The 15,132-nt window shown below is 43.1% G+C and overlaps 1 non-coding gene across 1 annotated transcript; it reads right to left on the minus strand.

The window, feature by feature from the left end:
• Nucleotides 1-1,195: 1,195 nt before the first annotated feature.
• trnaf-gaa (transfer RNA phenylalanine (anticodon GAA)) lies at nucleotides 1,196-1,268 on the minus strand. The gene has a single exon. It is a non-coding gene; the product is annotated as a tRNA-Phe (tRNA).
• Nucleotides 1,269-15,132: the final 13,864 nt, after the last annotated feature.

A 15,132-nucleotide genomic window follows, 5' to 3' on the forward strand; every position in this document is an offset into this window, starting at 1 on the left:
CTCGCTGTTTTCTGTCCTTAAACCAATTTTCTATCCAATTGGACACTGACCCTCCTATACCACGAACCTCAATTTTGTTAACCGCCCTTTTATGTGGTACCTTGTCAAACGCTTCCTTAAAATCCATATAAACAACATCCACTGCATTCCCTTCATCAAGCTGCTCTGTTAGTTCATCAAAAAATGCAGCTAGATTAGTCAAGCATGAACTCCTATTTATAAATCCATGCTCACTCTCCTTAATTAACTCGAACCTCTCCAAGTGACTGTTGATTTTTTACCCTGATTACTCTTTCTAAAACCTTACCCACCGCTGCTGTTAATCTAACTAGCCTGTAGTTACCCGGACTGTCCTTACACCCTTTCTTGAATAAGGGTGTCGCATTTGCCACTGTTTAATCCTCTGGCACCTCCCCCGTATCCAGGGAAGATTGGAAGATTATAGCAAGCCCTTCCGTTATCTGCATCCGCATTTCCTTTCGCATCCTGGGATGTGAGCCATCCGGACCAGGTGATTTATCTTCCCTAAGCACAGCCAGCCTTTTTAGTACCTCCCTCTCCGAATTTGTACTCTCTCCATTGCCTCTACTTTCTTCACTTCAACTGATATTTTGTCAAATTCCACTTCCTTAGTGATCACTGATGCAAAGTACTCATTACGTAGATTAACATTGCCCTGCACCTCTAAGCTTATATTATCCTTTTTGTCCCTAATAGGCCCGACTCAACCTCTTACTACCCACTTATCATTTACATGCTGCTCGAAGATTTTTGGGTTTCCTTTCATGTTGACTGCCAGTCTATTCTCACAGAAATAGAGAATAAGCAAATATAGAAGATGTAAGTATTTCCCATCCTTGATGAGGTGGAATATTTTATGTTGTGGGTGGTAATGTCTTGGCCCACGAGTGTGGTGGAAGCAGAGACAATCAATGATTTGAAAAGGAAATTGGATGGATACTTGAAGGAAAGAAACTTGCAGGAGGAAAGGGATCGAGCTGGTGAGTGGAACTGACTAGTTTGCTCCGGGGAGAGCCAGCATGGACGTGATAGGCCAAATGACCACCTTCGATGTTGTAAATGACTCTGTGTTGTTTCTCAAATTCAATCCACTGGTGCTTGGTAAATAATTTCAATGTAAATTGTGCAACTGGAAAATCAGAACCAAGGCAAGGGACGCATAAGGAAGCGAAATTGCTGAAACCCGGGATTGAACCAGGGACCTTTAGATCTTCAGTCTAACGCTCTCCCAACTGAGCTATTTCAGCTCTCAATTAACAGTGGCTTGGTGTCCTTGTTTTGGAAGAAAATACATACATTCCAGTTTTCCAAACACTTAAAGAACACAACATGTGAGTAATATTCCCCATTGCTTTCTCAGTACTGATGGATTGTGAAGTGGGAGACAGCCAGAAGTGCCACTGAGCCGCACAGACCCCGAGCTGAGAATGAAATGAGATCAAATTCAATCTTTCATAGTGAAATGCTGCTGAGAGGTAAGAGTCCTGAATCAAAGCGAGACTTGCTCATTTCAAACACTCCCTGTACTCTCTGCTCATGAAGCCTTAAAAAAGTGAAAAACAGAATGGCACTCAAACTCACAACCCTGCCATTAAAAGTCTCATATTCGACTGACAGAACTGTCACTTCTACTCGGTCTCTTATTGGATGGATGCAACTCCAACGCAGGGATGGCATTCAAATCCTCCCATGGGTCCACATGTCAGACTGAGTTCCATGTTGCAGACTCAAGCAAAGGAAATCTGTTCACTTCCAAAACTATCAGCGAATTGAAGCTGATTACAATCAACATCATCGGAGGTCAGAACTAGCTGGTGAAAGAAGACACCCTGAAGAAGGATCCACAATTATTCAAAGGCATCGACAAAGTGAAAAACAAGAAAATCGATGAGTCAATGCAAGCCAAACAACAGAAACACTGAAGAATTCCATTCCATTCCAGTCCAGAACCCAGTCCTGTTGTTTTTGGAGTCAGGTCACAATTACAGCAACAAATTTATATTCCCACTTGGCTATCTGTACATCTAGTTAATTACAAATTGCCGACAAGCTCTTTGAATCTAGTTGTCTGGTCCTCAAGACAGCTCCGTATGGAAGTCAATTCCGCATTCTGCAAGGCTGAAACCAACAGATAACCTTAATCTAAACATGCCAGCAGACCAGGGCTCGTCCGGGACTTGAACCCAGGATCTCTCGCATGTTAATCAACCATATTTCCTAAGCGAGAATCATGCCCCTAGACCAACGAGCCACTGACAGGTCAGGCTTTATTAGCTGCTGTGGAATTTCACTGGAACCCCCCAGCCAATCATCCATTATTTTTCAGATCAAAGCAACATCCTGCAAATGCTGAAATAAAAACAGAAAGTGCTGGAAATGTTCAGCAGCTCTGGCAGCATCTGTGCTGTGAGAAACACAGTTAATGTTTCAGGGCACTCACCTTTTGTTTCAGCCAACCTTTCAGACTGCTTCTGTCCATCCAATCTCACTTTCTATTCTATCCACATTCTAACCATTCACTACGTTACTACATTTTTCATGAATTCCTCATTTCTTTTATTAATGACAATTTTGTGTTTCTGGCATTTGCTTCAGACACCACTACAAGTGGAATCATGTCTCCATCTACCCAATCAAACCACTTCGCTGTTTCCTCACATTGCAATGTTTCTTTCACCCTGACAGACTGTGGAGTTTCTGATGCTTGATTGCAGTTCTTGCTTCCCGCCAGTAGATGTCACCTCACTCCAATACAGTGAAGTTTACAAATCTGAGAGAGACACAACAGGAAATAATTGTTCACATTCTAGTGAATGTGTGGGATTTAGAAATACTAGGAGTGGAGACGAGTTATTATTGCACTCTGCTATAACATCTTTTATAATGGACTCCAGCATTTTCCGCACGACTGATGTCAGGCTTCTTTTGGGCCCCCTTATCTCGAGAGACAATGGATACGCGCCTGGAGGTGGTCAGTGGTTTGTGAAGCTGCGCCTGGAGTGGCTATAAAGGCCAATTCTGGAGTGACAGGCTCTTCCACAGGTGCTGCAGAGAAATTTATTTGTCGGGGCTGTTGCACAGTTGGCTCTCCCCTTGCGCCTCTGTCTTTTTTCCTGCCAACTACTAAGTCTCTTCGACTCGCCACAATTTAGCCCTGTCTTTATGGCTGCCCGCCTGCTGCCTGAATGCTGGCAACTGACTCCCACGACTTGTGATCAATGTCACACGATTTCATGTTGCGTTTGCAGACCTCTTTGTAGCGGAGACATGGACGGCCGGTGGGTCTAATACCACTGGCGAGCTCGCTGTACAATGTGTCTTTGGGGATCCTGCCATCTTCCATGCGGCTCACATGGCCAAGCCATCTCAAGCGCCGCTGACTCAGTAGTGTATATAAGCTGGGGGTGTTGGCCGCTTCAAGGACTTCTGTGTTGGAGATATAGTCCTGCCACCTGATGCCAAGTATTCTCCGAAGGCAGCGAAGATGGAATGAATTGAGACGTCGCTCTTGGCTGGCATACCTTGTCCAGGCCTCGCTAACCGGTATATAATTCGCTGTTTTCTTTCTGCCTCTTTTTTTCAATAGTGGAGTTACATTAACTATCGTCCAATCCATTTGAACTGTTCCAGAGTCTACAGAATTTTGAAAAAAGACCAGAAATGCATCTGCTATGTCAAGGGCCACTTCCTTAAGTACTCTGGGATGTAGATTATCAGGCCCTGGGGATTTATCGGCCTTCAATCCCATCAATTTCCCAAACATTCCCTACTAATACTGATTTCATACAGTTCCTCCTTCTCACTAGACCCTATGATCCCCAACATTTCTGGGAGATAATTTGTATCCTCCTTTGTGAAGACAGATCCAAAGTATGTATTTAATTGGTCTGCCATTTCTTTGTTCCCCATTATAAATTCCCCCGTTTCTGACTGTAAGGGGCCCACATTTGTCTTCACTAATCTTTTCATCTACACATATCTATAGAAGCTTTTACAGTCAGTTTTTATGTTCTCTGCTAGCTTACTCTCATACTCTATTTCCCCCTGCTTAATCAATCCTTTTGTCCTCCTCTGCTAAATTCCAAACTGCTCACAATCTTCAGGTTTGCTGCTTGTTCTGGCCATTTTATATTTCTCCTCCTTGGATCTAATACTTTCCTTAATTTCTTTTGTAAGCCACAGTTGAGCCACCCTTCCTGTTTTACTTTTGCACAGACAGGAATGAACAATTGTTGTAATTCATCCATGCGCTCTTTAAATGCTAGCCATTGCCTATCCACTGTCAACCCTTTAAGTAACGTTCCCCAATCTATCATAGCCAACTCCCGCCTCATACCTTCATAGTTTTCTTTGTTTAGATTCAGGACCCGAGTCTCGGAATCAACTCTCTCACTCTCCATCTTAATGAAGAATTTTATCATATTATGGGCGCACTTCCCCAAGGGACCCCACACAACAGGATTGTTAATTAATCCTTTCTGATTACACAATACACAGTCCAGGATGGCCTGTTCTCCAGAGGTGTTTTACACCTCTATCAATTCTCCACTCAATCTCCTTTGAGAAAGGCAGAATAATCCTAGCTTTTCCAACCTAACCTTGTAACTAAAATCCCCCATCCCTGGATCCATTCTGGTAAATCGCCTCTGCGTCCTCTCAAGGACCCTCACATTCTTTCTGAAGTCTGCTGAGCAGAACTGGAAGCAACACTCCAATTGGGGCCTAACCAGAGTTTTATAATGGTTCAGCATAACTTCCCTGCTTTTGTACTCAATGCCTCTATTTATAAAGCCCAAGATCCCATATGCTTTGCGAACCACTCTCGCAATATGACTTGCCTCCTTCAAAGATTGATGCACATGAACCCCAAGTCCCTCCATTCCAGAACACTCTTTAGAACTGTGCCATTAAGTATATATTGCCTCTCCCTATTCCTTATGCCAAAATACATCACCTCACACTTGTCACTATTAAATTCCATCTGCCACCTGTCTGCCCATTCTGCTAGCCTATCACTGTCCTGTTGCAGGCTTTTCATATCATCCTCACTGTTTGCCGCTCCTCCAAGTTTGGTGTCATCGGCATATTTTGAGATTCTACTCTGTATTCCAAGATCCAAGTCACTTACCTTTAGCAAAAAAAGCAGTGGCTCTGGCACTGACCCATGGGGAACACCACTGTCGACTATCCTCCAGTCTGACAAAGAACCATTTAATAAGACTCGCTGTTTTCTGTCCTTAAACCAATTTTCTATCCAATTGGACACTGACCCTCCTATACCACGAACCTCAATTTTGTTAACCGCCCTTTTATGTGGTACCTTGTCAAACATTTCCTTAAAATCCATACAAACAACATCCACTGCATTCCCTTCATCAACCTGCTCTGTTAGTTCATCAAAAATGCAGTTAGATTAGTCAAGCAAGAACTCCCATTTATAAATCCATGCCCACTCTCCTTAATTAACTCGAACCTCTCCAAGTGACTGTTGATTTTTTACCCTGATTATTCTTTCTAAAACCTTACCCACCGCTGCTGTTAATCGAACTAGCCTGTAGTTACCCGGACTGTCCTTACACCCTTTCTTGAATAAGGGTGTCGCATTTGCCACTGTTTAATCCTCTGGCACCTCCCCCGTATCCAGGGAAGATTGGAATATTATAGCAAGCCCTTCTGTTATCTGCATCCGCATTTCCTTTCGCAACCTGGGATGTGAGCCATCCGGACCAGGTGATTTATCTAACCTAAGCACAGCCAGCCTTTTTAGTACCTCCCTATCCTAATTTGTACTCTCTCCATTGCCTCTACTTTCTTCACTTCAACTGATATTTTGTCAAATTCCACTTCCTTAGTGATCACTGATGCAAAGTACTCATTAAGTAGATTAACATTGCCCTGCACCTCTAAGCTTATATTATCCTTTTTGTCCCCAATAGGCCCGACTCAACCTCTTACTACCCACTTATCATTTACATGCTGCTCGAAGATTTTTGGGTTTCCTTTCATGTTGACTGCCAGTCTATTCTCATAGAAATAGAGAATAAGCAAATATAGAAGATATAAGTATTTCCCATCCTTGATGAGGTGGAATTTTTTATGTTGTGGGTGGTAATGTCTTGGCCCACGAGTGTGGTGGAAGCAGAGACAATCAATGATTTGAAAAGGAAATTAGATGGATACTTGAAGGAAAGAAACTTGCAGGAGGAAAGGGACCGAGCTGGTGAGTGGAACTGACTAGATTGCTCCGGGGAGAGCCAGCATGGACGTGATAGGCCAAACGACCACCTTCTGTGCTGTAAATGACTTTGTGTTGTTTCTCAAATTCAATCCACTGGTGCTTGGGAAATAATCTCAAAGTAAATTGTGCAACTGGAAAATCAGAACCAAGGCAAGGGACGCATAAGGAAGCGAAATTGCTGAAACCCGAGATTGAACCAGGGACCTTTAGATTTTCAGTCTCACACTCTCCCAACTGAGCTATTTCAGCCCTACGTTAACAGCAGCTTGGTGTCCTTGTTTTGGAAGAAAATACATACATTCAAGTTTTCCAAAAAATTAAAGAACACAACATGTGAGTAATATTCCCCATTGCTTTCTCAGTCCTGATGGATTGTGAAGCGGGAGACAGCCAGAAGTGCCACTGAGCCGCACAGAACCCGAGCTCAGAATGAAATGAGATCAAATTCAATCTTTCATAGTGAGATGCTGCTGAGAGGTAAGAGTCCTGAATCAAAGCGAGACTTGCTCATTTCAAACACTCCCTGTACTCTCTGCTCATGAAGCCTTAAAAAAGGGAAAAACAGAATGGCACTCAAACTCACAACCCTGCCATTAAAAGTCTCATATTCGACTGACAGAACTGTCACTTCTACTCGGTCTCTTATTGGATGGATGCAACTCCAACGCAGGGATGGCATTCAAATCCTCCCATGGGTCCACATGTCAGACTGAGTTCCATGTTGCAGACTCAAGCAAAGGAAATCTGCTCAGTTCCAGAACTATCAGCGAGTTGAAGCTGATTACGATCAACATCATCAGAGGTCAGAACTACCTGGTGAAAGAAGACACCCTGAAGAAGGATCCACAATTATTCAAAGGGATCGACAAAGTGAAAAACAAGAAAATCGATGAGTCAATGCAAGCCAAACAACAGAAACACTGAAGAATTCCATTCCATTCCAGTCCAGAACCCAGTCCTGTTGTTTTTGGAGTCAGGTCTCAATTGCTGCAACAACTTTCTATTCCCAGTTGGTTTTCTGTACATTTAGTTAATTACAATTTTGTCGACAAGCTCTTTGAATCCAGTTGTCTGGTCCTCAAGCCAGCTCCGCATGGAAGTCAATTCCACCTTCTGCAAGGCTGAAACCAATAGATCACCTTAATCTAAAAGTGCCAGCAGGCCAGGGCTCATCTGGGATTAGAACCTTGGATTTCTTACATGTTAATCAACCACATTCCCGAAGCAAGAATCATACCCCTAGACCAACGAGCCACTGACCAGTCAGGTTGCTTTCGCTGCTGTGGAATTTCACTAGAACCCCCCAGCCAATCATCCATTTTTTTTTCAGATCAAAGCAACATCCTGCAAATGCTGAAATAAAAACTGAAAGTGCTGGAAATGGTCAGCAGCTCTGGCAGCATCTGTGCTGAGAGAACACAGTTAACGTTTCACGGCACTCACTTTTTGTTTCAGCCATCCTTTCAGACTGCTTCTGTCCATCCAATCTCACTTTCTAATCTTTTCACATTCTAACCATTCACAACGTTGCTTCATTTTTCATGAATTCCTCATTTCTTTTATGAATGGCAATTTTGTATTTCTGGCCTTTGCTTCAGACACCACCACAAGTGGAATCATGTCTCCATCTACCCAATCAAACCACTTCGCTGTATCCTCACATTGCAATGTTTCTTGAACCCTGAAAGACTGTGGAGTTTCTGCTGCTTGATTGCAGTTCTTGCTTCCCGCCAGTAGATGTCACCTCACTCCAAAACAGTGAAGTTTACAAATCTGAGAGAGACACAACAGGAAATAATTGTTCACATTCCAGTGAATGTGTGGGATTTAGAAATACTAGGAGTGGAGACGAGTTATTATTGCACTCTGCTATTGCATCTTTTATAATGGACTCCAGCATTTTCCCCACGACTGATGTCAGGCTAACCGGTATATAATTCGCTGTTTTCTTTCTGCCTCTTTTTTTAAATAGTGGAGTTACATTAACTACCGTCCAATCCATTTGAACTGTTCCAGAGTCTACAGAATTTTGAAAAAAGACCAGAAATGCATCTACTATTTCAAGGGCGACCTCCTTAAGTACTCTGGGATGTAGATTATCAGGCCTTGGGGATTTATCGGCCTTCAATCCCATCAATTTCACAAACATTCCCTACTAATACAGATTTCATACAGTTCCTCCTTCTCATTAGACCCTATGTTCCCCAACATTTCTGGGAGGTAATTTGTATCGTCCTTTGTGAAGACGGAACCAAAGTATGTATTTAACTGGTCTGCAATTTCTTTGTTTCTCATTATAAATTCCCCCGTTTCTGACTGTCAGGGACCCACATTTGTCTTCACTAATCTTTTTCTCTACACCTATCTATAGAAGCTTTTACAGTCAGTTTTTATGTTCTCTGCTAGCTTACTCTCATACTCTATTTCCCCCTTCTTAATCAATCCTTTTGTCCTCCTCTGCTAAATTCCAAACTGTTCACAATCTTCAGGTTTGCTGCTTGTTCTGACCATTTTATATTTCTCCTCCTTGGATCTAATACTTTCCTTAATTTCTTTTGTAAGCCACAGTTGAGCCACCCTTCCTGTTTTACTTTTGCACAGACAGGAATGAACAATTGTTGTAATTCATCCATGCGCTCTTTAAATGCTAGCCATTGCCTATCCACTGTCAACCCTTTAAGTAACGTTCCCCAATCTATCATAGCCAACTCCCGCCTCATACCTTCATAGTTTCCTTTGTTTAGATTCAGGACCCGAGTCTCGGAATCAACTCTCTCACTCTCCATCTTAATGAAGAATTTTATCATATTATGGGCGCACATCCACAAGGGACCACACACAACAAGATTGTTAACTAATCCTTTCTCATTACACAATACCCAGTCCAGGATGGCCTGTTCTCTAGAGGTGTTATACACCTCAATCAATTCTCCACTCAATCTCCTTTGATATAGGCAGAATAATCCTAGCTTTTCCAACCTAACCTTGTCACTAAAATCTCCCATCCCTGGAACCATTCTGGTAAATCGCCTCTGCATCCTCTCAAGGACCCTCACATTCTTTCTAAAGTCTGCTGAGCAGAACTGGAAGCAACACTCCAATTGGGGCCTAACCAGAGTTTTATAATGGTTCAGCATAACTTCCCTGCTTTTGTACTCAATGCCTCTATTTATAAAGCCCAAGATCCCATATGCTTTGCTAACCACTCTCGCAATATGCTTTGCCACCTTCAAAGATCGGTGCACATGAACCCCAAGTCCCTCTATTCCAGCACACTCTTTATAACTGTGCCATGAAGTATATATTGCCTCTCCCTATTCCTTATGCCAAAATACATCACCTCACACTTGTCACTATTAAATTCCATCTGCCACCTGTCTGCCCATTCTGCTAGCCTATCACTGTCCTGTTGCAGGCAGTTCATATCATCCTCACTGTTTGCCACTCCTCCAAGTTTGGTGTCATCGGCATATTTTGAGATTCTACTCTGTATTCCAAGATCCAAGTCACTTACCTTTAGCAAAAAAAGCAGTGGTTCTAGCACTGACCCTTGGGGAACACCACTGTCGACTATCCTCCGGTCTGACCAAGAACCATTTAATATGACTCGCTGTTTTCAGTCTTTAAAACAATTTACTATCCAAATGGACACTGACCCTCCTAATCCATGAACCCCAATTTTGTTAAACACCCTATTATGTGGTACTTTATATAATGCTTTCGTAACATCCATATAAACAACATCCACTGCATTCCCTTCATCAGCATTCTCAGATAGTTTGTTAACAAATGCAGTTAGATTTGTCAAGCATGAACTCCCATTTATAAATCCATGCCCACTCTCCTGAATTAACTCAAACCTCTCCAAAGGACTTGATTTTTTTCCCTGACCTGTTGATCTCGTGCTGATAGCAAGCTCACCATAGAGCATGTATTTGGCAATGTGACCGTCATCCATTTGGCCCAGTCAACAGAGTCACCGCTGACTCAAGAGGGCAAACATGCTGCGGATCCCTGCACGCTGGTGTACTTCCGCATTCGGCACTCTGTCCTGCCAGGAGATGCCCAGTATCCATCTGAGGCAGTGGAGGTGGAAGCTGTTCAGCCGCTTTTTTTGGCTTGTATAAGTTGTTCATGCTTCTCTACTGTAAAGGAGGTTGCTGAGAACACAAGCCTGGTACACGTGGAGCTTTGTATTTTCGGTCAGTTTGCTGTCGGTTCACACTTGTCTTCTCAACTTTGACATGACAGCTGCAGCATTGGCAATTCTGGTGCTGATTGCAGCATCAAGGGCCAGATTGCTGGTGATTGTTGATGGAAGGTATGTGAAGCTGTTGACAACCTCCAAAGTGAGGTTGTCGATGTTGATGGAAAGTGGAGTCTCTACGTCCTGGCCCGTAACTTTCATCTTCCTGATGCTGATTGTCAGTCCAAATTCTTTGCAGGCCAGGGAGAACCGATTTACAAGCTGCTGTGACTGAACTTCATTATGGGATGTCAGCACAGCATCATCAGCAAATAGCAACTGACAGACTAGGAATTTACCCACTTTGCTCTTGGCGCACAGTCTTGCCAAGTTGAACAGCTTGTCGTCAGCTCTGATGTGCAGGTGAACACCCCCATCTGAGTCATTGAAAGTGTACAATAGCAGCATGGAGAAGAATATGCCAATTATAAAGGATGTGATAACTAGACAGTTCGAAAATGATGACATGATTGGGCAGAGTCAACATAGATTTATGAAAAGGAAAACAGGTTTGAAAAACCTGTTGAGATTTTTGAGGATGTTACCTATAGAACAGATAAAGGAGAACCAGTGGATGTGTGGTATTTGTATTTTCCTTTGGTAAGGTCCCACACAGCAGGTGAGCAAACAATATTAGAGCACATAGGCTTGGGGATAATATACTGATATGCATTGAAAATTGGTTAACAGACCGAAAACAGAGAGCAGGAATAACGGGTCCTTCTCAGGATGGCAGGCAGTTACTATTGGGGTACTGCAAGGATCAGTGTTGGAGCCACAGCTGTTAACAACCTATATAAATGATTTGGATGTGGGAATTAAATGTAATATTTCCAAGTTTGCAGATGACACAAAGCTCGGTGAAGTATGAGTTGTGAGGAGGATGCAGAGAGGCTTCCAGGGGACCTGGAGAGGCTAAGTGAATGGGCAAGAACATGGAATATTTTGTGAATAAGCGTGAAGTTATTCACTTTGGTAGAATAAACAGAAAGACAGAGTATTTCTTAAATGGTGAGAAGTTGGGAAGTGTCGATGTCCAACCAAGGGTGTCCTTGTTCCTGAGACACTAAAAGCTCTTGTGCAGGTGCAGCAATCAATTAGGAAGGCAAATGGTATGCTGTACCCACACGAGGGGTCATGAGTACAGGAGTAAAGATGTCTTGCTGCAATTGTATAGAGCCTTGGTGAATCCGCACTGGAGTATTGCGTACAGTATAGTCTCCTCATCTTATGAAGGATACACTTGCCATAGAGGGGGTGAAACAGAGGGTCAACAGACTAATCTATTTTTTGCATTTATTTCATTTCATCTCAGTTTGTTCAGTTTGCTTACCTACTGTTTTTTTCAGGTTTGTACTTGCTGCTGTTCAATATTCAGTCCGTTAACACCTAATCTGTACTAATGCTTTGTCTTTCAACACACCATTAACATATTGTTTGCCTTTGCTGCATGACCTTTTGGTCAGCTATGTGGCCTTGTCCAATCTACACCTTCTCCTTTGTTATCTCTTGCCCCACCCCCACCTCACTTGCTTATAACCTGTGACTTTTCTAATATATGTCAGTTCCGAAGATGGGTCACTGACCGGAAACGTTAACTCTGCTTCTCTTTTCACAGATGCTGCCAGACCTGCTGAGTGGTTCCAGCATTTCTTGTTTTTATGTCACCAGACTAATCCCTGGGATGGTGGGATTGTCTTATGAGGAAACTGGGCCTGTATTCCTTAAAGTTTCGAAGAATGAGAGGTGATCTGATTGAAACTGACAAAATTCTTACAGGGTGTGACAGTGTGGATGTAGACAGGATGTTTGCCCTGGTTGGTGAGTCTAAAACTAAAGGACATCGTCTCAGAATAAGGAGTAGGCCATTTAAAACTGAGATGGGTGGAATTTCCTCACTCAGACGGTGGTGAATCATTGGAATACTGTGCCCCAGAGGGCTGTTGCAGCTCCATCATTGAGCATGTTCAAGACAGAAATTGATAGAAATCTTGATACTCATGACATCAAGGGATATGGGGATAGCATGGGAAAGGGGCTTTGAGGTAGGTGATCAGCCATGATCGAATTGAATGACAGAGCAGGCTCGACGGGCTGAATAGCTTACTCCTATGTTCCTCTGTTCCTAAGAGATTTGGCGCCAGCGCGCATCCCTGCTTTACCCCACTGCTGATCTTGAAAGCGTCTGATGTTGCTGCATTGTAACTGATGGAACTGTGCATGTTCTCGTGGAAAGAAGAGATGATGCCCAAGAGGTCAGGAGGGCAGCCTATGTTCCATTGCAGTTTGACGAGGCCGTCTCTGCTGACAAGATCAAAGGCCTTAGTGATGTTAGTAAAAATGTGTGAGGCTCTGTGGCGCAATGGATAGCGTGTTGGACTTCTAAATAATGATTAAGATGATATTCAAAGGTTGTGGGTTCAAGTCCCACCGAGTCAGATTTTGGACCAGAAACAGAGGAGCACAACGGAACAACAAATGAAGAAATGCGCCAAAAGCACAGACTCGGAGACAGAGCGAGAGAGAGAGGAGCAGAGCAGGGGAAAAAATCGAGGAGTGACGGCACAATGGAGAGTGAGAGCAGGGAAACAGAGAGCCGCTGGGGTGAGGATACAGGATTTGGTTCTTTCTTCGGTGCAGTGGAAGGAGCTGTTTGGTGAGGATCTGGTAAGCTGTGACATCACAGGCAAGCAGGTAGTTGATTGGTTTGGAAGAACCGACCTGCTTGATGCGCATCTGGTAAGTGATTAAGATCCATTTTAGTCCTAACGTATAAAATAGTAAACAAACTAGTGGTAAGTTTAATAAAATATGCAATGAAATGAATAATTGAATAAAATATTTAAGTAGTTAATTGAAACACGTTAAGGATGACAGGACAGGTGATGTGTCACAGCTGCAGCATGTGGGAGTTCCTGGATGCCAGTGTGATCCAGGGCAAACACGTCTGCAGTAAGTGTTTGCGGCTCAAAGAGGGAGAAAAAAGGAATGTAGTGGTAGTAGGGGACAGTATAGTAAGGTGGATTGACTCTGTTCTCTGCAGCAAAAGCAAGAGTCCAGACGGCTGTGTTGCCTGCCGGTGCCAGGATTCAGGACATCTGCTCAGGGCTGGAGCGAAACATACAATGGGAGGGGAGGATCCAGTCGTCGTGGTCCATGTCGGTACCAACGACATAGGCAGGACAAAGATAGAGGTTCTGCAAAGTCAGTATGAGGAACTAGGCACCAAATTAAGAAGCAGAACCTCAAAGTTAATCATCTCTGGATTATTACCTGAGCCATGTGCAAATTGGCATAGGACAAATAAGATTAGAGAAAGTAATGTGCGGCTGAAAGACTGGTGTGGTAGTAGTGGGTTCTGGTTCGTGGGGCATTGGCACCAGTACTGGGGAAAGAGGTGGCTGTACCGTTGGGACGGTCTACACCTGAACCGTGCTGGTGCCGGTGTTCTAGCGAGCCACATAACGAGGGAAGTAGAGACGGTTTTAAACTGAATAGTGGGGGCAAGGGATCAAATTTGGGAAGATATGGTGAATCAAGGAGGAGAGACAAGGCAAGAGAGAAAGGTATAAATATGGAAAATGATAAACAGACTGTGACAGGAAGGGACAGAATGTACAAATCTAAGAGTAAATCGACAGATAAGGCTAGAGGTGACAAAAATAATGAAAGGACAAAACTAAATGCTCTGTATCTGAATGCATGGAGCATTTGAAACAAAACAGATGAACTGGGAGCACAAATAGAATAAATAAGTACGATCTGATAGTCATTACAGAGACATGGCTGCAGGGCGACATAGATTGGGATGTGAATATTGGAGGTGACATGGCGTTTTGGAAGGACAGGAAGCTAGGAAAAGGTGGCGGGGTAGCTCTGTTAATTAATGATGGTATTAGCGTAATAGAGAGGGATGACCTGAGTTCTGGAGATCAGTATGTAGAAGCAGTTTGGGGACAAATGAGAAATCATAAAGGCAAGAAGTCACTTGTGGGAGTGGTGTACAGGCCACCTAACATTAACCACACTGTCGGATGGGATATAAAGGAAGAAATAATGGCAGCTTGTCAGAAAGGTACTGTGATAATTATGGGGGATTTTAATCTACATATAGATTGGAAAATTCAGATGGGCAGAGGTAGCCTAGATGAGGAGTACATAGAATGTTTTGGGGATAATTTCTTGGAACAATACATTCTGGAGCCAACCAGAGAGCAGGCTATACTAGACCTGGCATTGTGCAACGAGATAGGATTAATTAATGACCTCATAGTTAAGGTGCCCCTAGGTAGTAGCGATTATAATATGATTGAATTTTACATTCAGTTTGAGGGAGAGGAGAGTGGGTCCCAGACTAGTATTTTAAATGTAAATAAGGGCAATTATAAGGTCATGAAAGCAGAGCTAGCTAAAGTGAACTGGCAAATTAGGTTAAGGGATAAGTCAATAGAGATGCAGTGGCAGACATTTAAGGGGATATTTCAGAATACACAGAATAGATACATTTCAACGAGAAAGAAAAGTTCCAAAGGTGGGACTCACCATCCATGGTTCACGAAAACAGTTAAAGATACTATCAAACTTAAAGAAAAAGCCTATAATTGTGCAAAGGTGGGAGGCAGGTCAG

The sequence above is a fragment of the Heterodontus francisci genome, unplaced genomic scaffold (genome assembly GCF_036365525.1).
Source record: "Heterodontus francisci isolate sHetFra1 unplaced genomic scaffold, sHetFra1.hap1 HAP1_SCAFFOLD_102, whole genome shotgun sequence".
In the NCBI taxonomy this organism is placed as follows: domain Eukaryota; kingdom Metazoa; phylum Chordata; class Chondrichthyes; order Heterodontiformes; family Heterodontidae; genus Heterodontus; species Heterodontus francisci.